Raw genomic sequence first — 23,387 nt, 5'->3', positions numbered from 1 at the left:
GTTTCATAGGGGCAAGTCCCAAAATTGAGGGCTCACCTATTAAATTGGTTGTCTCCATTGCTTGTGAGAATATCAGAAATTCCCCAGATGGGGAAGTTTAACATTTCCTCCTTTCTTCCCAGTCCCTCAAGGGGACTTGGTAAATAATTTTTTATTCTCTGCCAAAATTACACTGGGATGTTCCACGGCATCAAACTAACCTGTACAAACCAGCAAGATCTCATTCCCTACTTAAGAGTCCATGTACTTGTTGTGTTTAACTAAACTGGCCATACAAGTTAAATTAGATAATGTGCTACCCAAAATATAAATTTTGCACCAAATAAACATTTCTACCTTTGGTCTCACACAGAGGTTTAAATTTGAAAAATATGGGCCATATCATTCTTTACTCAGTATTCTGATTTACCTTCATCCTATCCAGATCAGCTTCATTCAATCTCTAGACGAAGTCTGATACTTTTTTCACCTTTTTTTAACAGTTGCTGAATGGGGCAATGTGACCTTTCATAAGTTCTGTGCTTTAACTCTGAATCTCAGTTGTCACATAAACACCTGAAGTTTCAGTGAACAACCAGGTTATATACAAATAGCTAAGTACCTCTGAATTCAGAAATATCAGTTATGATTCCTATATTTGTGTGACTGCGGTAAGAGCTTACAATTTCGAACCTTTACAATAGACCCCAACTTGATAACCCATGCTCTTGTCTTCAATTCTCGGAGTTTGTATATTATAGTTAAACCATATGAGTGAGCATGATAATATTTGTCTTTTTGTTTCTGACATTTTATTCAACATACTGTCCTTCAGGTTCATTTACCTATTTGCATGCCTAGCAACTTCATTCCTTCTTGCAGCTGCTCAGTAGTTTACATACAACATGTGTTGTATGCAAACACCACAGTTCCCCCTTCCATTCTTCAGTCATTGTATCCTTAGACCACCTCCATCCATTGTGAATCAGGAACACTGCCACTGTAAACACCAGTGGGGAAATGTCTATTCATGTCCCTACGCTCAGCTCCTCCAGGTTTATACCTAGTAACATGGTTGTAAGACTGTATGGCAACCCCATCCCTAACCTGTGGTGGAACCACCACACTCTCCTCTAGAAGGGCTGCACCTTTCAGCTTCCCTACAAGCAGGGAATAGGTGCATCTGTCTCCAAATTTTCTCTAGCACTTGTTTCAAATGATTGCTTTTATCATTCCTTAATAATAGACTAACTCAGAGAAGACTGTGTAATTATTTATATACTACTAAGTTTGGAATCATTTTGCATATATTTTATAATGTTTTACTCTACATGTTTTCTGATATGCATCAACAAATTATTTTGAAAATAAATGTTTATTTATAATTAGTACCATATTTAATTGCCTTTGCTTCTCTCTCTCTCTCTCTTTTTTTTTTGCTTTAGCATGTTTCCATGAAAGGAGCAGATGTTACCTATGTATATTTTGGGGGGGGGGGATGGGCTGGCAATCGAACCTGGGTCTCAAGCATTGCAGGTGAGAATTCTGCCATTGAGCTGCCATTGCCTGCCCTACCTATACATTTTGATTTATGAAGTTTATTTACTTGGAATTTCTGGTAACAATATGGTTTAAAGATAAGCCCACTAGAGACCGGAATCCCTGCTGAAACTGATAAATCAGAGTGAGGTGTTTCTGCTTCAGACAAAGGAAAAGTGAATAAAAAATTAAAGCACTATCATTTGATCAATATGAAACAAAAAAGATAAGGGTAAATGTTGTCTTATAGAGAAAACCCTGTTAAAAATTTTTTTTAACAAGGCCTATGACTATCAACTTAAAACCACAGGGCAAAATCAACTCTGTTAGGTGTTCATTTTAGCATATTAACATAGTTCTATTCTTCTGTCAAATTCATCCATTTTTGTTCTCTCCAAGCCCAGTCCTATAAAACAACTCATAACTCCCTCATGTACTGTCTGATATCCAGTAAATATTAATAACAAATGTAAAGAGTTCTTTGGACAAAATTATCTGTTGTTTTAACTGATAAATTTGAATAAAAAACATATGGATACTCTAGGCAACCCAGGTTAATCAGATACAATCATTTCTGTGATAACTATGTAACATATATATTAATTAATGTATAAAAATGTTAATACTTTTGATTAAACAACAACTTTTCTGAAAAAATTGCCCTTCTCTAAAGGGTTCAAAAAATTTTAGACAACCAAACCATTTCCTGTAATTTCATACCATTTTTTATAATCTCCTTTAATTAGGTCATCCATCCTGAATTGGAACAGGATATTTCATTTACACGATACTATACAATGGGATTAAACCAAGATCTTGAGAAATAGATAATTTCGTTTCAGATTCTTAACATGCCTGTTTCAGAATAGAAAAAAAATCATACAAGTCTACCTGGAAGAAAAGAATCCCCTACTAGACCTGCAAGATTTTCATTAATTTATAGCAATCAAATATGAACTCAAAATTAAAGATTATAAAATAAATAAGGGAAGAAGTCAGCATGATGAACATCAAAGAAAAAACAGCAACACAATTGATTTCAAATAAAAGAACATACTAAATATAAATGTAGTGATTATAAATGAACTTTGATTGTGTATTTTAAATTAAACTATTAAATGACATCAACAAGAAAGAAACAAGAAACATACACAAATTACCATAAAGATTTAAAGAAAAATCAAATGCAATTTTTAAAATGGAACATATAACCACTACAATGAAAAAATATCAATGGATGGACAATACAGAATTTTAGCACACTAATGAGCAAGAGAGATCATTAGATCATTTAGTAAATTGAAAAATATATAGAAAGAAATAACACAAATTATAGCAAGAAAGAAAAGAAGGAGAATATATTAGCCAATATGGAGTATAGAGTAAGATAGAGTACATAGTAATCAGATTTTCAAAAGAAGTGAATGAACAGAGAGGATAATCAATAGTCAAATAAATAATGTGTAATTTTCTGATTGACAAAATACCACAATCCATGTATATAATAATACATAAATGTATGGAAACATGGATACTAAATCAAGCACATAAATGTAAAGAAATGCACACCTAGACGCGTATATGAAGGAAGATGCACATATTGCAGAAGGATAATGACAGAGAAAATCATTAAAATCAACTGAATTAAAGTACAGGCAGCCTACAAAAATATAACCATTAGACTGGCAATAGGCTTCTCAACAGTGGAAAGTGGTTGTTGGAATAATACCATCAAACAGCTAACAAAGAACTGTTAACCAAGAAATTTCAGCCTAGTGAAATTACTTTTAAAAACAAGAATGTGACAAAGATATGTTCAAACTGACACTTGGGAAACTTACCAACAGGAGAACGTTGTTGGAAGATGAAATACACTCTAGCTCCTTTTACCCATGACAGAGCATGGGAGGAGGAAGAATCTTCCACCCGCTGAGTAAAAATAAAACAGCCTTGAGTCCTCAGTAGCCCAGTCATGGAGCTGATAAATCCACCTACCATTCTTTATGCAAAGGTTTTAACCAAGTGTTTGAGCATTCACCTTGAGAGATTGTGGGCCAGCACAGGAAATAGAGAAAGCCTACTGAGCCACACAGAGACTTCCTCAAGTTAAAGACGTTAGTCCACTGAAGTCCAGAGGTTGGACAAGACAGTGGAGCAAAATCCCTCCAAAAGTATACCACAACATCTCTAAGTATCAAGCTAGAGGTAATACAGGACAACTGGGAGAAACCCCCACAACTGTTCAGAAATGCACTGAAGATTTGACCACTATCAAGCACCTTAATCTAATAACATGAAATTATAAGGATGAGTCCACTGATAGATATGTTGTAAAACATAGCAAAACATTAATTGCAGCATCTAGGCTGTGTCTATGTTAGGTGTTTTCCTGCACCATTCTTTCAACATTTCCATATGTTTGTCGTTGTGTGTTACTCTACATTCATGGTCATATGCACATGTGGAAACACAGATAAGCACAGAGTTAGATTTAAGTGGGGTTGAGGCTTTGCTAGGTGACTCAAAACAAAGGTAAAAGTAGGTGGGTGGAAGGGAATGATTACAAGCGTTAACCCTAGCTTCTAAGCTAGCAAAGAAGAAATTGAAGGTATGTATCAAGTATATATAATAAAAGGTGGTAGAATCAATTGATTGAAAGTCTCAGTGAGACCAAATTCTGAAAGTCAGAGTGATAATGATTGTGACTGGAAAAACTATAGATGATGTACATTAAATCACGTTTGAGGTTGATATTACAGAGGAATTTCACTTATGGGTAAAAATTAAGTCGAGATTATGGCCACAGAAGTCAGTGGCTGAGCTAAAATGAAGGCAAAATAATTAGAGCAGAGTATTCAAGGAAATTGAGTACTCAAGATTTTAGAAAGATTATTTACACTATTGAAAATGCCTAGAATTATGACAAGAATAGTGATAAAGTTGGAGACAGTTTTCAAGATACAAAATCTCCAAGGAAAGAAGAGAATACTTACACACATGTAGTACATTTTGATTTTGATGGGCTCTGGGCTTAAAAAGGTTTCTGCATAATATTTATGTTATTTTCATGGTTATAGAGTCCTGCACCATATGAAAACTACACCCTAAGTTTGCTAATGCAGGTGAGATCTATGTTAAGGGTTTTAGTTTAGTTTGCATGATTTCCCCACCAGAACATCAAGGGTACAACCAGAAAGGCACAAAAGGAAGCCTTTCTGGTACTACTTTCATGAATACACAGATCCTTCCAAAACCTTGAATTGGTCAAATATCTCATCTAAGGAACATCAGTACAAAAAGGTAAAGGTTACACAGTCTATGGATATAATAGAATGGTTTTATAATTTTCAGAGCAGGCAAAGCTGGCTTGATATTATTCCTCCAGCAGGTGGTAATGTTACTTCTGCCATTATTACAGACCAAAACTTGTAGTAAATATATATGTGTGTGTGTGTGTGTGTGCTATTATATATATTTGTATAGGAGCATTATTCTGTGCCTTTATATTAATAAATATCTAGCATTCATCATCTCAGTTCATTACACAAACCATAAGGAGTAAAATTATTATTCTTATTTTCATTTTACATATGAAGAAACTTATTATTTAAAAACTTGCTTATTGTCAAACAGCTAAAAAAATGGTGAAGCCAGGTTTCAAAGAAATTTTGGAATTTTGGAATTCCATTTTAACATATAAACTGCATTACTAGATATACCCTTTTGTATTAATTTTAGTCGCTGCTCCAATATATCTTCACATTATTACAGTCAAATTAATTACCATTTAATGTAAAAGAAACTTGCAATAATATATGTCCACTTTCTTGCTATCCTTTAAATTATGCTTGCCATATATATTCTATCTATATAACCTACTAAAATATTATACTTTATTTTAAATAATCACATGCATTTTAAAGAAATTAGAAAGTCTTATATTTGTTACCATGTATTTACCATAGGAAATATCAAATCCCTTGTTTCATAAAGATCCAAATTTTCATCTAGTATTTTTTCCTCTCAGCCTAAAAAAATGTCCTTGACCATTTCTTGTAGGCCTTCTATGACAAATCATTTGTTTTCTTCTGATCTAGCAATGTCCTTATTTTGTGTTTATTTTTGATAATTATTTTTATTCAATTTCTAATACAAAACTTATGGGAAATTTTTCTATCAGCATTTAAAGATGGAGTTTCCCAGTCTTAAAGCATTGCATTAATCCTGTTGAAATGATGTTGCACATTTTTTTATTGCTCCTCTTTTTATAGTATATCATTTATCTTTGGCTGATTTCAATATTTTCTCCTCATCTTGATTTTCAGAAGCATTTCTATAGTGTTACAACATGTTGCATTGTATATGTAAAGTTGTGATCCCTGAAAAATTATCTATCACCAAATTTATGAAATTTTTAAATAATATGTTCATCTTCCATTTTCTCCTAATTTATACCTAAGACTCTAATTTTAGATGTTATACCCTACTATGTTGTTCCAAGGGTCTATGAGGTTTTGCTTGTAGATTGGGGTTTCTATTTTTCTTTTTTGTTGTTGTTGTTATTAAGTTTGGATAATTTCCTTTGAACTAATAATGGTCCAGTCCACAGACTTTTTTTCTGTAATTTATAATCCATTACTAATGTCATCCAATAAATGTTGTTAAAGATAATGATATTTTTCTATTCTAAAAAATCTAGTTGGTTCTTTAAACTTTCTCTTTCACTTTTAAGATTTTTCTACTCATTCATTCGTTATGAGTATATTTTTATTTATACCTTAAGCAGAGCCAACTTAAAATCCTTGCTACTCATTCCAATGTCTAGGTCATCTTCTGTTCAATTTCCATTGACTGCTTTTTGTCTTTGGTCTGAGTAATATATTCTGTTTTTTGCAGTTTCATCTGGTGAGACAGGATTAATCTCTTCAGAAGAGTGAGGGCAGTTTGCTCAAGAGAAGTGGTATCAGGCACAGCTGGTTAATCTCTTCAGGGGAAGGTTGTATGGCAGATTCCTCAGGGTAAGCTAGAGGTCAGGAGGTGGTTCTTCAGGACAGGCCATTACAGGTTTATCTGGAAAAGACTCAGCAATATCTAGGATTTAGTGTTCCTACTGCCATCATTTTCAACCCATATGTCCCCATACCAATTTTCAGGATCACATTCTTTTCTAATCAATGCCTGCACTTTAACACAAGACACCCTGCAAGGGTACGTTGTAATTCAGTCACTCATACACTGAAACTCTGGGTTTGATTTTCAGAAATCTATGTCCGCAGTTACAAAAAATAAGATTTACTTTCAGGTCACACAGAAACTTTCACATCCTTCATATGGCACTTGAGTTCCAAATCTGAAGCCTTGAGCTCATCCCTTTCTTTTATAAATGTATCCAGCTGTTCTAGTTTGCTAGTTGCTGGAATGCAATATACCATAAATGTAATGCAATATACCATAAATGGAATGGCTTTTAAAAAGGGGAATTTAATAAGTTGCTACTTTACTGTTCTAAGGCCAAGAAAATATCCCAATTAAAACAAGTCTATGGAAATGCCTAATTTAAGGCATCCAAGGAAAGATACCTTGGTTCAAGAAGGCCTATGAAGTTCAGGGTTTCTCTCTCAAGTGAGAAGGCACATGGCAAACACAATCAGAATTTATCTCTCATCTGGAAAGGCACATAGTGAACACGGTCAGGATTCCTCTCTCAACTAGAAGAGCACATGGTGAGCTTGATATCATCTGCTAGCTTTCTCTCCTGGCTTCCGGTTTCATGAAGCTCCCTGGAAGGCGTTTTCCTTCTTCATTTCCAAAGGTCAATGGCTGGTGAACTCTCCTTCTTATGGCTATGTTGTTCTGCTCTGTGCTTTGTGAATCTCTCTCATTCTCCAAAATGTTTCCTCTTTTATAGGACTTCAGGAACTAATCAAGACCCACCCAAATGGGAGGAGACATGTCATCACCTAATCCAGCTTAATTAATCCACTCATGATTAAATCACATTTCCAGGGAGATGATCTGATAACAGTTTCAAACATATAGCATTGAATAGGGATTATTCTGCCTTTATGAAATGGGATTATTCTGCCTTTATGAAATGGGATTTAGATTAAAACATGGCTTTTCTAGGGGACACACATCCTTTCAAACCTGCACACCAGTATATTTAGGGAAAACACAGCCAATATCATTATACTTTTTAATTCCACAAAACTCTGGTAAGGTATAAGAAACACTCTCACCTAGAGCCTTGGCCCTTATAAGCATTTGTGTAGCCATATCCAATGGTGCTATATTGCATATCTCTATTCCCAACTCATGTCATGAATTTTCAGTGTCATCTTGATTACTGGAAATTGAGTTATTAGTGTCTACGAATCTAATCAAATTAGGGAACCAATTCCAAAACTCAAAATACAATTTAGAAATCTCATCCTAAGATTTTGCTTCTCAATAATAAATCCTGGCACCAAAACTGAATTAATCATGGTTCTCTAGGGAAACAGAACCGATAGGAGATACAAGTAAATATGATAGAATTTTTATAAAAATTGTCTCATATGATAGTGGGGATACACACCCCCGAATTCCATAGGGCAGGCTGCAAGGTGGGAAGTCCAATGTAGGTTTTCAATGGATTCCCCAGGAGAAAAGGCTGAAGTAGAAATGGAAATTCTCTCTTCTTACTCCCGAAATCATCATCACTTCCTCTTTTAAAGTCTTCCACTGATTGGATGAGACATCTCTCACTGTTGAAGGCAAACTCATCAGTGAGTTGTAGATGCAATCAGCCATAGATGCAACTGATGATTTAAGTCCACAAAATAGTGCCACAGTAATAGTCAGGACAGTACCTGTTTAACCAAACAACTGAGCACCATCACTTGGCCTAACTGACACGTGAACTTAGCCATCACATTTATATTCCTTTTTGTTATAATATTTTGTTCAAAGTTTCCAGTTGTCATTTGTGGAAGGGTTCATCTGACAAGAGCTATTCACCCATTACTGGAAGACAGAAGTCCTTCAATCCATTAAATTTGATTCTCTAGCTATTCAAATTGTGATCTGGGCAACAGCAAAATCAGTAGGCGCTGAGAACTTCCTAGAAATGCAGGATTTCAGTCCCCATTCCTGAATGACTGAGTTTAAATCTGCATTTTTACATAATCCCAAATTGTTACTCAGCATATTAAAGTTTTATGTCTGTTATTTGCTAAAATATGCTCTCTCCTTGCTGCTTACCCACATGTACTTCAAATAATAGTTATTATAATTCCCAATATATCTTGAGACTAAGGAGAAATTTGGTGTCTTTGTGCCAGGAAGAGTAAAAGAAATTTGGAGAACTGGAGACAATTATTATTATCAGTCATTAAAAATTATGTAATGGTTTGTTTTTCCTTTTACCATAAACTAATATGAAATACCTTTGTGCATCCCTCAACTTTGGATTGCTGATTGCTTTTCTGTGCTATTTAAGTGTTTTCCTCACAAGATATTATTTCAAATTTTAACATTTTTCATTTCTTACACATATTAGAGGAATAAAATCCACTATTATGGTAAGTCTCCTAGAATTTTAGACCTGAGAAAAATCTTGGGATGACTTTATTACAAAATTTATAAAGTAATACAGAACTTTTAAAAATATAACTGTGACTGTTAAATCTACTTATCTTTAAAATTCACACACATGTTAATATGTACAATCGCACTTGAAGAAATACACATCAATAGCATAACATCAGGTTAGATACACCAAGTTGATCCCTAATTTATATCAGTTTGCTTTTTCTTAACTGTAATATCTTTATTCAAAAATAGACATTAATCTACCATACATGTGCTATTAAATCAAAACTTCATTGTGTGCCTGTTCCCTTCATCTTATCCCAAATCATAGAGCTGATAAAGCTATTACTGTTTGATTTATTTCAATATGTTTTTTTTAGGTAATTAGCTAAATTATTATGGCTAGGCCCACCCAAGCAGGTATGTGGCAAAACATTAGGGTCTTCAGAATTTAAGGTGAATTTCTCGATGATAAAACTAGGATTATAGTATAATCAGAAACCTGTATTTCTGCTAAACTAATATCCATTGTACCCCTAAATAAAACATCCTGAATATGATGATGCAACCATATCTATAATCACTTCATATCTTTGCAAATCACAATTGATTTGAAATTTCATTAATATGAAATATTATATAATATATGAAACATATACATATGCATATTCACTTACATTTTAACTGACATTCATGATATTGTGTCCAGCATTTTTCTTTAATTTACAACCACTACTTTGGGAGTAGCTATTTCTCACATAAAAATACTTTCTAAAGAAAGTAAGTCATTATTTTTCTAGCAGAGTGATTATCTTCAGGAAAAATAGATAAATGTCAATGTAATTTGTAAGATGCATAAGAAAGTAATTATGACAGAGGTTAATTGAAATTTACAGAAAAGTACTGACATAATTAAACTTTCATGTAAGTCAGAGAAAATTTTAGAAAACAAAATAGCCAATTCTCTTCCTATCTATGTCTACACCTTATCAAAACAGTAGTCTGTTCACACACACACACAGACATCATTTTCATGTCTGAATGTGTGAATGCCGATTTTGTTTTTGTTTGTTAGCTCCTGCATTTTTTCCTAAGAAAAAAGTCACATTTTAATTTAAATAATGCAAGTGATCCTTTAAAAGTGTGTTGAACAGCTTTTTCCTAGAAGATGTTCTCAGAACTTATCATAGTTGCTTCAGAATTGTTCTATTATCTTTAACCTTCCAACATAATTCTTTTATCTTCAAAGTTTTACTAAACAGCATACCAAGACAAGGTTTACTTGTACTCTGGATCTCATTTTCACATTATGACTCAAGATACCATTCTATGAATAGCTATGGGTGAAATAATATGATTTTTTTTGTATTTGCTTAAAAATAATAGCAGGGAGCTGGAAAGGGAAGGAAGTGTAGATATATTAATAAAACAAAATTAACTATATGTTTAAAATTATTGCAACTGGGTTGAAAGTACACAGGGGTTTATTATACCATTTTTACTTTTATACACAAGAGTTTATTATATATCAAATTCCATTTATATGAAATTTTCCATAATAAAATAATTAAAAATTAATCTTCCTTTGGTAAACCCCACTTTCTTACATTGTTAATATTATTTATTCTGAAATAGTTTTGTCAGCATTAAAATATACTCTAGTATCACCATCTTTCAGAAAGAATAACCCTTCCCTGTCTCCACAAGTCATTCAAGCTATACTTTTAGTACTTCCTATCTCCACTTTTTATCTTTGTCTATTTAACCCATTTCTTTTTCTTCTTCCCTTACCATTCCACTTAAATTGATCCTGTCAACATAAATAAACACCTCCATATGGCAAAATCCAAATAAACTGAATTATATCTTTGTTTTTGGCCCCTTCCTCTTATCTGAGTTTTTCCTTCTTCTTCACTAGCTACTTGTTCTAAGTTTTCACTCCTTTTCCTAGTCCTCTATGTTTCACAGCACCCTAATACTTGTTCCACAGGCTTTTATCTGCATTGATGAGCCACTGGTGGGTCAGTGACTTTCAAGTGTATTTGTATTCTTTAAGCTTGAGACTCAGTATTTAAATGTCGTATTTCCTTATTTTACCTCATTTGCATGTCCTGCAGATTCTGAACCATAAAAATGTCAAGTTAATCTCTTATTTGATATCTTCCTTTCTTATCCTACACATATAGTCAGAAACACAAACCCTCTGATGGCATTTTACTAATCCCTATTAGTGAATGACACCCTATTATTTCTACTATCTCAGGCAAGAAAATTAGAAATCATTCTTGATTTATTCCTTTACCAACCCCATCACATTCAGTACATAACTAAATTGAATATATTCTACTCAGAAAGTACACCTCAAATTCAACCACTTTGTTTCTATTTCAACTGCCAACATTTAGGTCCAATACATTACCATCAAATCTTCAGATCACTCCTACAACACCTGAATTGATCTCTGATAACAGTCGTAGTTCACACCTTCACTTTACCATAGCCCTAAATTCATTTTTTTTTGCTGTTGTTTAAATGCAATCCAAAAAAAAAAAAAAAAAAACAACAAAAGACGTTTTAACACCACTGTTTAAAATTTTCAATACCTTCCCAATGTACTTAGGAAAAAATACATATTCCTTCCCAAGTTCTTTAATGTTTTGCCATGATCTGACCCACATCTACCTCTGTGGTGATCTACTACTGTTCATCTCCCTTAAGAACTAAGCTTTGGTCGTTTGACTTTTTTTTTTGATATCAAATTGTGAATAGATCCTTACTGTTCACCACATTTTGTACTTACTATCCCAACTCCAAAAAAGATGTTTCAGCCTACTCTTTAAATGAGAATATTCTTACTAAGGTTCTAATCTCAATTTAAATGTTAATCATCCAAAAGATCTTCCTGACTGCTTTATCTAAAATAATTCCCCTCAAAAGCTGTATCTTAAAATACTGTTTCCTTGACTGCACTTTAATTTACAAATAGTTCCCTTAATTGATCTCTTGGTTTTACACAACTCCCTCCCCTCAACCGCAACATTTATGAGGACAGACATAACTTTAGTTAGTGCCTAGTACAGTATATGGTATCTGATTGATTACTCTTTAGTGTATTTATTGAAGTAGATGAGTAATAAATAGAGTTTTTTCCATAATCTAAATCTTTAGATAACATTTCAGTATTGATATGTGTGGTAATTAGACCGCAGTATGAACTCAACTATGTAAATTCAACATTATAAGACATATTTATATTTTTCAAGTTAAAAAAATACTATTTTTAAAAAGTTATCCACAAATTTTATGTTATGATGACAGGATCACTTTTGGGAACTATACTAGTAGGCCTTTTAAAATGCATTTTTGGCAATGGGAATTCTGGCATTTACATGGGAAGGTGGCTGAAGTTATGTTTTTTGGATTTGAAAACAGAGCATTACTCCAGAAAGCGTGTTGGCAGACTCTAAATCTACCCACAGAACTTCATTTTGCAAAGTGATTTTACCTATATTAATTATTCTACCTTATAATCCTGTGATGCGGAAATTATTTTCTCCTTATAGCTCAACAATTTGACTTTCAAACAGTTGCAATGGTTTGACCTAATTCCTACAACTCATAGTCAACAGAGGTATGTCAGGAGAAAATGTCCACGTCTAAAATGAGCAAAAGATTATTAGGTGTCTTTTTAATGGACCAGTGTGTGTTGTCAAGCATATTCTTTGGATTTATAGAATTTTATAGGTTCTACAACTTTCATTTACTTTAACTTCATCTCTGTAAGTTGTAGAAAACTGCAGATAAAGTGATTTTTGTCCACAGACATTCAGATGTCAGGCAGAAATACAATTGTTTTCTATCCCTTAGAAAAGGGAATTTCAAACATAACACTTTTTTTTTTTTTAACGTGGGCAGCCGCCGGGAAATGAACCCAAATCTCAGGCATGGCAAATGAGAACTCTGCCTGCTGAGCCACTGTGGCCTGCCCAAACATGATATTTTTTAACCTATAGATCTTAAATATTTTGCCTCTTTTAGCAAACTCATTTGCCATTTTTGATTCAGTATATACCTATATATGTGACAGTGCTTTAGATCCTTCTTTGAAGTATTTGTAACACCTTAGTGGTTCCCTGATTAATCCACACATTAAATAAAAGCTTTGGCAGGTGATCACATTATAAAGGGCATAATTTTACATTTAAAAGTAATCTGTTAGGGCATGCAACAGTGGCTCAGTGGCAGAATTCTTCCCTACCATGCCAGAGACCGGGTTTTTGGCCCATGCCAAGAAACAATAGCAATAATAATAATCCTTTAACAGCCAGTACAGAAATCCTAATTGCCTAATTGCAAATGTGTGGTCTTCCCATTAATACCAGAGTTATCTTTCAGTCTGGGCTTTGTTGTTGTTAGGAATGGGGTGTGGCAGACAGAGAACTTCAGTTTAGCAGGGTTTGATAAGGCAGACTATAGAACAGAGGGCATTTATTTTGATGGCCGCCAAGCATGTTTTGCTGAAATCTCCCACTCTGTGACCAATTCCTGACTAATTAACAAAATGCTTCTCAAACTCAGTCTAGTCCTACTCAGTGAAAATCTTTTGGAAGTCAGACACATTTATTATTTTAAGTTCAAATATTAAAACTTGTAGCACCAAGATTGACAATTATCTGACTTGTTTCTGGAATTGATTGATAAATACAGTCTGTCCCACTAAGCAACTTCTCAGAATGGGGTCCTGTGACTCTCGACAGAGACTAAAATTCCTTTAGGCACTAAAGCTTAATAATTCTGGAAAAGGGGAATAACTACTTCAGATTGAGTTTTAGTAGCATGCATCAGTTTGCAAGTCCAGCCTCACCCTCAGAAGGTGAAGGTAACTAGTTATGGTGATATGGGACCTCTCTAAACATGAAGATTATTGCGAAAAAAAATAGAGATGATGTTTGGCATTTGTTGATAAAGAGAAAACAATACTTCCCAATGAGAAATTATTTCAGTTGATAAAAATAGGATGTCAGATAATATTTTGAAAGGACAAATAAATTTTGTTTCAAGATATCTTCTTGGTAGATTATCTCAACAATGCCAGAGGGAATAATATGTGACTCTAAAATAGCAGATAATGAACAAAAGTTTGACTCATTATATACAAAGCAAAATTGACCACAGTCCCAAAAATAAGTGCTGAGAAAAATAGAGATTCATATGCAGAGTTATATTATGTAAGATCTAAGAAAGGAATTTAGTGAAAACAACAGATGAAGAAATGTTAACACAATGCTTATTTTAAATAAAATTCTTTATATGGAGACTTATTCAGAAATAGAATGATATAAGCAGATTACAAAAACTTAAACAGACTCCAAACTTTCAAATAACTTTTAATTGAATCTTCTTGATTTTTTCTCTTACATAGAAATTTTTTTCCACATTATTAGACCTAAGAGTAAAAATCATGTACATTTTCATGAATCCTAAAAATTTTGGTACCTTCTACACTCATTCCTGATTAAAAATTAAAAACAGAAATTGGTGTATACTTTCTAACATGACAAATTGTGTATAAATTCAGTGTCTTACTTGATGGAGAAAGAAACATAGGCATTTCTTCTAATACCAGGAAAAAGTCAAAGGTGTCTTGTCTCTTAACTATTATTTAAGATTCATATTATACTAACTGATAAAATTAGAATAGAGAAGTGATGTATAGTCATGCAAATTAGAAGAGAAAAAGCAAAACTTCCTCTGTTCACAAGTGAGGTGATAACATACCTGAAAACCCTAGAAAATCCCTGATAAAACTGACAAGCAATAAATGACAGAGTGGCAAGGAAACAGGCTGTACTGGTTTGAAAGGATGATGTACCCTAGAAAAGCCATGTTTTAATCCTGATCCATCTTGTGGAGGCAGCTGTTTCTTTTAATCCCTATTTAGTACTGTAGGTTGGAAACTTGATTAGATTATCTCCATGGAGATGTGGCATACCTAATTGTGGGTATTAAACTTTGATTAGAGGGAGATGTATTCATTTACTGGAATACTTTAAAAGAGGAAACATTTTGGAAAAGGCTTTTAGAGCCATGAAAACCACAAGAGTGCATGCAGCCAGAGATCTTTGGAGATAAAGAAGGAAAACAACCCCAGGGGAGCATCATTAAGCAAAAAGCCTTAGAGAGAAAGCTAGCAGACATTGCCATGTTTGCCATCTGCCTTTCCAGTTGAGAGAGAAACCCTGAACTTCATGGGCCTTCTTGAACCAAGGTATCTTTCCCCAGATGCCTTAAATTGAACATTTCTTTAATAGTGCTTTAATTTGAACATTACCAGAGGCTTATAAATGTAAACTTGTAACATAATAAATTCCCCTTTTTAAAAGCCATTCTGGTTTTGGCATAGCCCATTCTGGCAGCCTAACAAACACAGGCTATAAAATTAAAATAGAGAAATCAAAAGCCCGTCATGTACACAAAGTATTACCTGTTAGAGAATAGAATGGTAGAAAAACTCCATCAACAATAGCAAAGAAAAGATAAAATATCTCAGAAAAAATTTAACAAGAACTGTGCAAAACTTATATGAGGTAACCTTTAAAACACACCTTAAGTAAAAAAAGGTAAACATAAATGAATAGAAAGGAATCTTTTGTTATTGGATGAGATGACACAACATAAAAAATATGTCACTTCAGTTAACTTATAAATTATAAATCCCACTAAAAATAAAAGCAAGATTTTTATGTTTGTGGAGCTAGAAATAATGGATACTAAATTTTAAATGAAAACTAAACATGAAGAAAAACTAGTAGAGCACTTGAAACATGTAAGAAAAAAAACTAGTAGACTACCTATAGGTGAGGACTAGGTGTTAAAATATACTATAAACTAAAATTACGTGGACTGCAAGGAAGAGCATTAGGATAGAATACAAAGTCCAGGAATAGACCTAAATGCATGTGTAATTTCAGTATGGGATAAATATACCATCTAAAATCACTGTGACAAAGAAAGAGTATTTAATAGATCATTTTGGGAGAAACAGAAAAAATATTCAACTCATGTCTTCAAAATCTACACAAGTATAAATTCTGAGTCAGAAATCTGCATGATATAAATATATATATGTACAAAACTTATAAATATCACATGAAAACATGATTACAGTCTATTATAAACGTGTCTAGAAAGGTTTTCTAACTGTGACTCAAAATGCAGATGCAGTAATGTAAAGATCATTAAATTTGATTTTATTAAAACAACTTTGGATGACAAAAAGGCATAGGCAAGATAAAAATAAAGATGAAATACCGGGAAAAAGATTTTCATCGTATAGCATAGATAAAGGGATAAGAGCCTAATATACAAAAAAAGTTTTAAAGCTTAAGATATAAAGGCCAAATTCCTGACAGAGAAAAAAAATGGATAAAAGACATGAACTGTCAATTCAGCGATTTAAAAAAAAAAAGGAAAAAGAATGAAAAAGACATAAATATTACCCTTATACACAAGAAAAGGTGTTCACATTCATTTATAATAAGATAACTTAAAGTGCAATCTATACTAAAATACCATTCCTTATCTTTAAGATTGGTGAAAATTTAAAAAAATGATAACGTAAATCTGTGGAACATATATCAGATAGTAATTATAAATTGGTTCAACAATTATAGAAAGAATTTAAAGAGAGCTAACAAAACCACCCAACAGCCCCAAGTCCAAAAATTTATTCTGAGCTACACTCCTGAAAATGCAAAACCAGATATGCCAAAAGTTATTCATTATAGCAATTTATGTAACAGAGGTTGGAAACAACCTAGATGTGATTGGTTGAATAAAGCATAGTGCAGCAATAGAATGGAGTAGTATCCAACTATTAAAAAAAAGCAAGTGATAAATTCTACAATATGAAATGGAGAAATTTCAAAAATATAGTATTCAGCAGAAAAAGAGCAAATGAACACATATGGTTTGTTGCCATTTATTAAGAGAAGGGATAATAAGAAAATACACATGCATCTGCTTATTTATCTTTCTATTTGCAAAAAGAAATAAGAGACAAATAAAACAATGTAATAATGGTAACACATAAGCAATGATATAGAAATGGAATTCAGAGTTGGGGAGTGACTGTTTTCTGAGTACAGCTTTTTGCATAAGTTTTACTTTGCAATCTAATTAATGTTTTACATTCTCACTAATAAATTAGTCAGCATGGGCTATTCATAAATATAATGTTATAAAAGAAAATGAACCTGACTTTCTTATGAGGGAATAGCACTCATATTAAAATGGTGGAGGGGCAGGAGAAAGAACTAGCCAAAGAACTTTTGAATTCAATATTTTGATTACGATCAGACTAAAGAGAAAAATAAATAAATAAACTAAAATGAAGTTTTGAAATCTAGTTAGTCTTTCCGTTTGTTTCTTTGTGTTTTCTTCAGCAGTGCAGGTAAATAATTCGGAAACCAATTTCTATGTGTTCTAGAATTGATAATGAAAATGAAGTTTCTCCCTTTTAGAGAAGGGCATTGCAAATATGAAAGGAGGGTGGTTAGAATAAACCATGCAGTGTTGAATTGGGGTTTGAGATATCAATATGAACTTTTGGTTTTAACATAGATAGATGATGCAGGTGAAATAGATAGATAGATAGAGAGTCAGAGAGACAAAGATAAACTGGTAGATAGAGTGATAGAGAATTAGAGATACATAAATACACACAAACGTAAGCAAATACATACATACATATATTCCCTGTCTTCATTCGCTGGGAAGGTCTAAGCATTAAGAATAACTGGTGTCCGTATTTTAGTTTCCAAATAACTTTCACTACTGAAGAGAACAGTCCTCAAGTGAGAAATGACTGATTTTGTTCCGGGAAAGTGGAAGCATAAAATAGATCTATAATATCTTGTCCTAGAAATTAAGGATGTGCTCAAAGAATGGTGGGGGCATGTCAAAAAAATTCTTGGAGTCAGCTTGAAGTCACTCCCACTGGGAAAATCTGTCACAATTTGAACATCAAAATAACGATGATGGTAAAAGATTACTCTCAACAATTCAACTTGAATCTGTGGTCGTTTGATATAAATGAGTAAATTCATGGGAGAGTGGAAAGTTATTCCTCAGAGAAGAACACCAACTAATAAATACAGAAGAAAGGATGAAGTTAGAAAAACACCATTTGACAATCATCATAGTAATGATTTAGGCAAGGAAAAATCAATGAATGTAAAATTAGTAGGTGAAAGTTTGATGAAGAACAGGATATTTATTATTCTCGAAGTGTGTGCCTCACAATTACTTTTTAATCTAAAAGGCAAAAATAGTACCTTTTCAAATGTCAGAAACCTGCTAGACACTTCCTGCACGAAATGGCAATGTCAACGCTACCAGTAATGGAAGAAATTGTGTCTTCCCCGATATCATGCACTGAGAACACAAAGTCATTTCCAAAATAATTCTACAAAAAACACCTGATCTAAAGCTAATCAGGAAGAAATAGCAGACAAACCCAAATTTAAGGTCATTCTACAAAAATATTTTCTATTTTTCAGAAACATAAAGATTATGAAATATAAAAAAAGACTGAGGAACTTTTCCAGATTAGGTGATAATATTTTTAAAATTTTCTTCCAATCTATAATAAATATCCTTGGCAGTAAAGATATTTTATCTTGTAATCTGCTCAAGCACTTGAGATTGTTCCTTGCTAATGTACCTGCAAGTAATAATGGACTATGTACAATGCTGGAGAATTTTGTCTGAGCTCCCCAATTTGAAGAGAAATCGATAGCTATACCTCAAATGATAAGATAAGTGCTTCCAAAGAAGACACCAAAAGAGAATTATGGCAGCATTAGCCTCATCTCCACTTTGTAAATATCTGAGTGGCTTGAAGATTGGAAAACAGAATTTTGTAGGTAGAAATTTTAGCTGTACTACTGATGGAGTATATTATTTCCTCCATTCACTCCCAGGCAAACTGAGGGATTTTATAGAAGAATCAATAGAATTTGGCATATCTTTTTTTTTTCTTCAGCAATTTTATTGAGATATATTCACATATCAAACATTTTTGCATGAATTGCACATGTGGCATATCTTTCTTTAATTTGGCAGATCTAGAGATGTGTACTTGGAATAAAAATGAAGAGTTACAGGCTGTGACTACGAGATCTGTGGTAGCAGAACACAGAGAGAGGCCTGTGTTGCAAAAGAATTAACACTTTCACCAGCTATAGGATGAACTCGCCAGAGTTCAGCATAAACCACCCCACCCTAGGGTGCTCCCTAACAAGGAGTTTTCCGCTGATGGTTGCATTGTGTGAACTAAGGAACCACGGTGGGAGGTCACCAACAAGGCACCATCAGGATTCACACTAAGTTCCTCATGATAGAAAGAATTTTTATTTGAGGATCCAAAACAAGCACAGGGTATCAATGGCCAACAAACAACCATAAGACCTTTACTCTTCCTTCTTTATGCTTCCTCCTTCTGAAGGGATACTAACCAGTATATTTCAGTTATCTAGATGTGAAAAAAAATAACCCTCCGTATGAGGGCTAAAAACAATACCTCTTGGATTATTATTTCTCACCATTCTGTGAATGGCTTGGGCTGAACTGGAACCCTTTTCCACTAGCCTCCCTTGGGCTCAATTCATCAGGCACCTGTCAAGCAGTCAAATGACAACTCAAACAGGAAGACAAGGTGACTCAGAGCTCCTCCATTTTGTCTTCATTCACGTGGTGTAGCTCTCTAACATAGCAGTACATGGGAGCTCAGAGCTCCAAGAACTCAAAAGTGTTTTTACAGCCTTATAACTGTAAAGTTGTAACCTGATAAATATCCTTTGTAAAATCCAATCTAGTTCTGGTATATTGCATTACAACAGCATTAGCAAACCAAAATAGAACCCCCTACACATCCATTCAACTTATTTCTCATTAACTTCCAAAACATATAATTCCATTCAATGAAGCAAGTCTCATCATACTGTAGGTCTGCACAAATCAATGCCTTTTCATTGTTTACTTTTGCTTTTTGAGACCCACTAATTTATTTATCTTTCTTAATGCTGATTACTCTCAAGAGCCAGTAGAGGTTTGAGTTCCTGCTTGAAATCTGTCCTGTTCCTCTGATTAAATGTTTTAAAAATGGAAAGATCATAGTGATTATATAATTACATTTTTCTCATTGGACTTATGTAGATTAATACTGCACATATAATTAGAGAATAAGTACCTTGGTGCAAGACCCCCAACCCTGAAGGAAATAGTCTTATACGCATAATGGAAATTCAACATTTTTTTGATTATTGATATTTTGATCCACAACTCAAAATCATTGCAAAGGATCTGCAATGACAAAATGCCTTAGCAATATTTTATAGTATTTTAAAGGCACTAGTTTGAGCTTTTCTCAATTTCAATACCTTTAGAGAATTTAATCAAAAAACGAGATAATGAAAAATTCAATATTTAGGGACTCAAATTTTAAGCAATATATTTTTAACAAAACAAATTACTCAGAAGAATTCTAAACCCTCTGAAACTCACTGGAAATATATCTAAGGTCTAGACAAATGCATGCATTATTAATAACTTCCCAGAATTTACAAGTTTTTAAGAATATTTCCACATGCCTTTTATTCCCTCAGGAAGTACACAGGTAGTAATTTAAAGTAAATTAAAATTATGGCACCACCGACCTCAAAAATTAATGTTTTCTAGATGAATTATCTTTGTATATATATATACAGTTCATCTAGATACAGCAAAAACTAGAAAAGCAATTTAAAATTCCTGTAAAATCCTTTGTACTAGGAATACGCTGGTATATGCAAACTACTGAAATTTATTGACGAGTGAGCCTTTAATGCAACATTTAGACTATAAATGAATACTTTCTAAGCAAAGATTTAGTAAATCAATAAATTTCTAATTCATCCAACCAGTCATTCATCCACTCATCAGTGTGTCTATTTATGCATTCTTTTGATCTTGGAAATATGAATGCATATACTGGTCAGCCGCATTCTGTGATTTTAGGGTATGAGCTGGAGACATGGTTAAGACAACCATTTGTGTATTTTCTTCTTTAAAAAAGAAAACATAAATCATTCAATTCTTGTGACTCTAATATTTTATTATTTTCTTATATTGTCCATCTGCAATTATTTTCCATGCACAAATATTATGCTTTAGTAAAAGTGCAAAAGGAAACAAAAGCACTTATCTCTATGAATAGTCAACCTGGTTGAAAGTATGTTGAAATAATAATAAAATGTGTGTGAATATACTATTTATACTGCATAAAAATTATAAGAAATATTTATACTAATAAAATAAGAATAGAGTAAAAAAGTGAGAGTGAGGCTAGAGTTCCCTTTATCAGAGTTGAATGTCCAATCCCCAAAAATGATAGTAACTTAGTGATCTGGAACATCCTATCCTCTAGAGATTCATTCAAAATTGACAAGGATAGAAGAGAAAAAGACCATAAAATAAGAAAGGACATTATTCTACATGAAGGCAGTGTTTTATTTTTGTCTGGATGCTGACAAAGAAATGCAAAGCAATAAAATCTGTTCCTACATACAAAGAACACTAGTGAGAAATCAAGTTTATTAAGGGATCACATCTCAGTTTGCAAATAAAGAAATTCGGACACGAGAGATTAAATGATCATCTCAGAGAAAGTTTAGTTGTACAAGGTTTTTGGAGCATTATATAGACATTGACAATTACAATGAAAATCTATTGATGATAATACTTTATAAACAAAATGTATGATAAAATTGTAGAAACCAATCATTTAAAATGGGATAAATTTAGATTTTTAAACGATTTCATTGCAAAGGGCACCAATGAAAATGCTCTAGCAGACCACTGTGACATTTTGGATTTCAATGTTTGGAAATGATAGATTTATCAGTTCAAAAACTGTATTCCCTTTAACTAAACTTCCTAATTTCTAATTTAAGATTTTCTCTCCACCCTGAAAGAACTCAGACAAGATTTCCATCTTTGCTCTTATTTTTCAGAATGTCCTTTTTTGTTTCTGCACATTTGTTGTAAGATGAACCTCCTAAATATTTATTATAGTTCTAATGAAAAGTCTCAAAGAATAGTATTTTTCTTTTCTGTTGAAATGAATTAAGCACTATCATGAAAAAAAGACAATCTGAAAATCACTCATGTTTCCTGGGATACACCATTGAATTAATTCTACCTTGCATAGGTGTCTGTATTAGATTTCTATTGCTGATGCAATAAATGACCACAAACATAGTGGTCTAAACAATAGACGTGTATTATCTTGCATTTCTGTAGTCATGTCTGACCCATGTGTCCCTGGGCTAAAATCAAGGTGTCAGCAGGGCTGCGGTCCTTTCTGGAGGCTCTAGTGGAGAATTCATTTATTTGTCTTTTCCTGTGTGGACCACAGGATAATAGCCCCCCAAAATGCCCATGTCCTCATCCTTGACACTTGTAAATATGTTTTGTTATGTAATCAGGAGGGATTAAGATTCACACAGGATTTAAGATTGCTAATAAACTGACTTTGAGATGGTGAGGTTATCCTGAATTATCTGAATGTGCCCAATGTAATCACAAGGGTCCTTATAAATACAAAAAATAAATAAATAAAGGAGTCAGGAGAGTCTGTGTCAGAGTCAGAGAGAAATGTGATGATGCTACTTGGCTGGCTTTGAAGATGGAGGGAGGGTCATCAATTAGGGAATTAGACAGCCTCTAGAAACTAGTAAAAACAAGGAAAAGGATTCTCCAGTAGAGTCTCCAGAGGAGAGCAGAGTGCAGACACCTTAGTTTAGTCTGGTGAGACATAACGTTTTGACTTCTGGCCCATATAAGCATTAAATAATTACCTTGTGATTTATAGCCCACAAAGTTTATGGCAATTTTATTCAGCATCAGTAGGTAACTAATATATTTGGCTTCTACAAGACTGCTAGTTTGAAGCTGTTCCTGTGAGTGCAGACCTATTCTGGAAGGACCTTTTGATTAGGTTATTTCAATTGAGACGTGACCTGCCTTATTTGGAGTAGGTCTTGATTCTCTTGCTTGAGTCCTTTATAGGAGGATAAAGCACATAGAGAAGCTAAGAAAGGAAATTCCAAGAAACACCCAGACAGCTTAGAACAAAGCCCCAGAGAAGGTAAGAGAGGACCCACAGCAGCCCAGAGTGGAAGCCAATGGAGACAGAAACTAACAGCAATAAAACCCAGGCCTAAAGGACCCACAGATTATAGCTATGCGTTTTCCCA

This window comes from Tamandua tetradactyla, chromosome 2 (genome assembly GCF_023851605.1).
Source record: "Tamandua tetradactyla isolate mTamTet1 chromosome 2, mTamTet1.pri, whole genome shotgun sequence".
Lineage (NCBI taxonomy): Eukaryota > Metazoa > Chordata > Mammalia > Pilosa > Myrmecophagidae > Tamandua > Tamandua tetradactyla.
The sequence above is the reverse complement of the archived record's forward strand: the minus strand, read 5'-3'. Positions refer to the sequence as shown.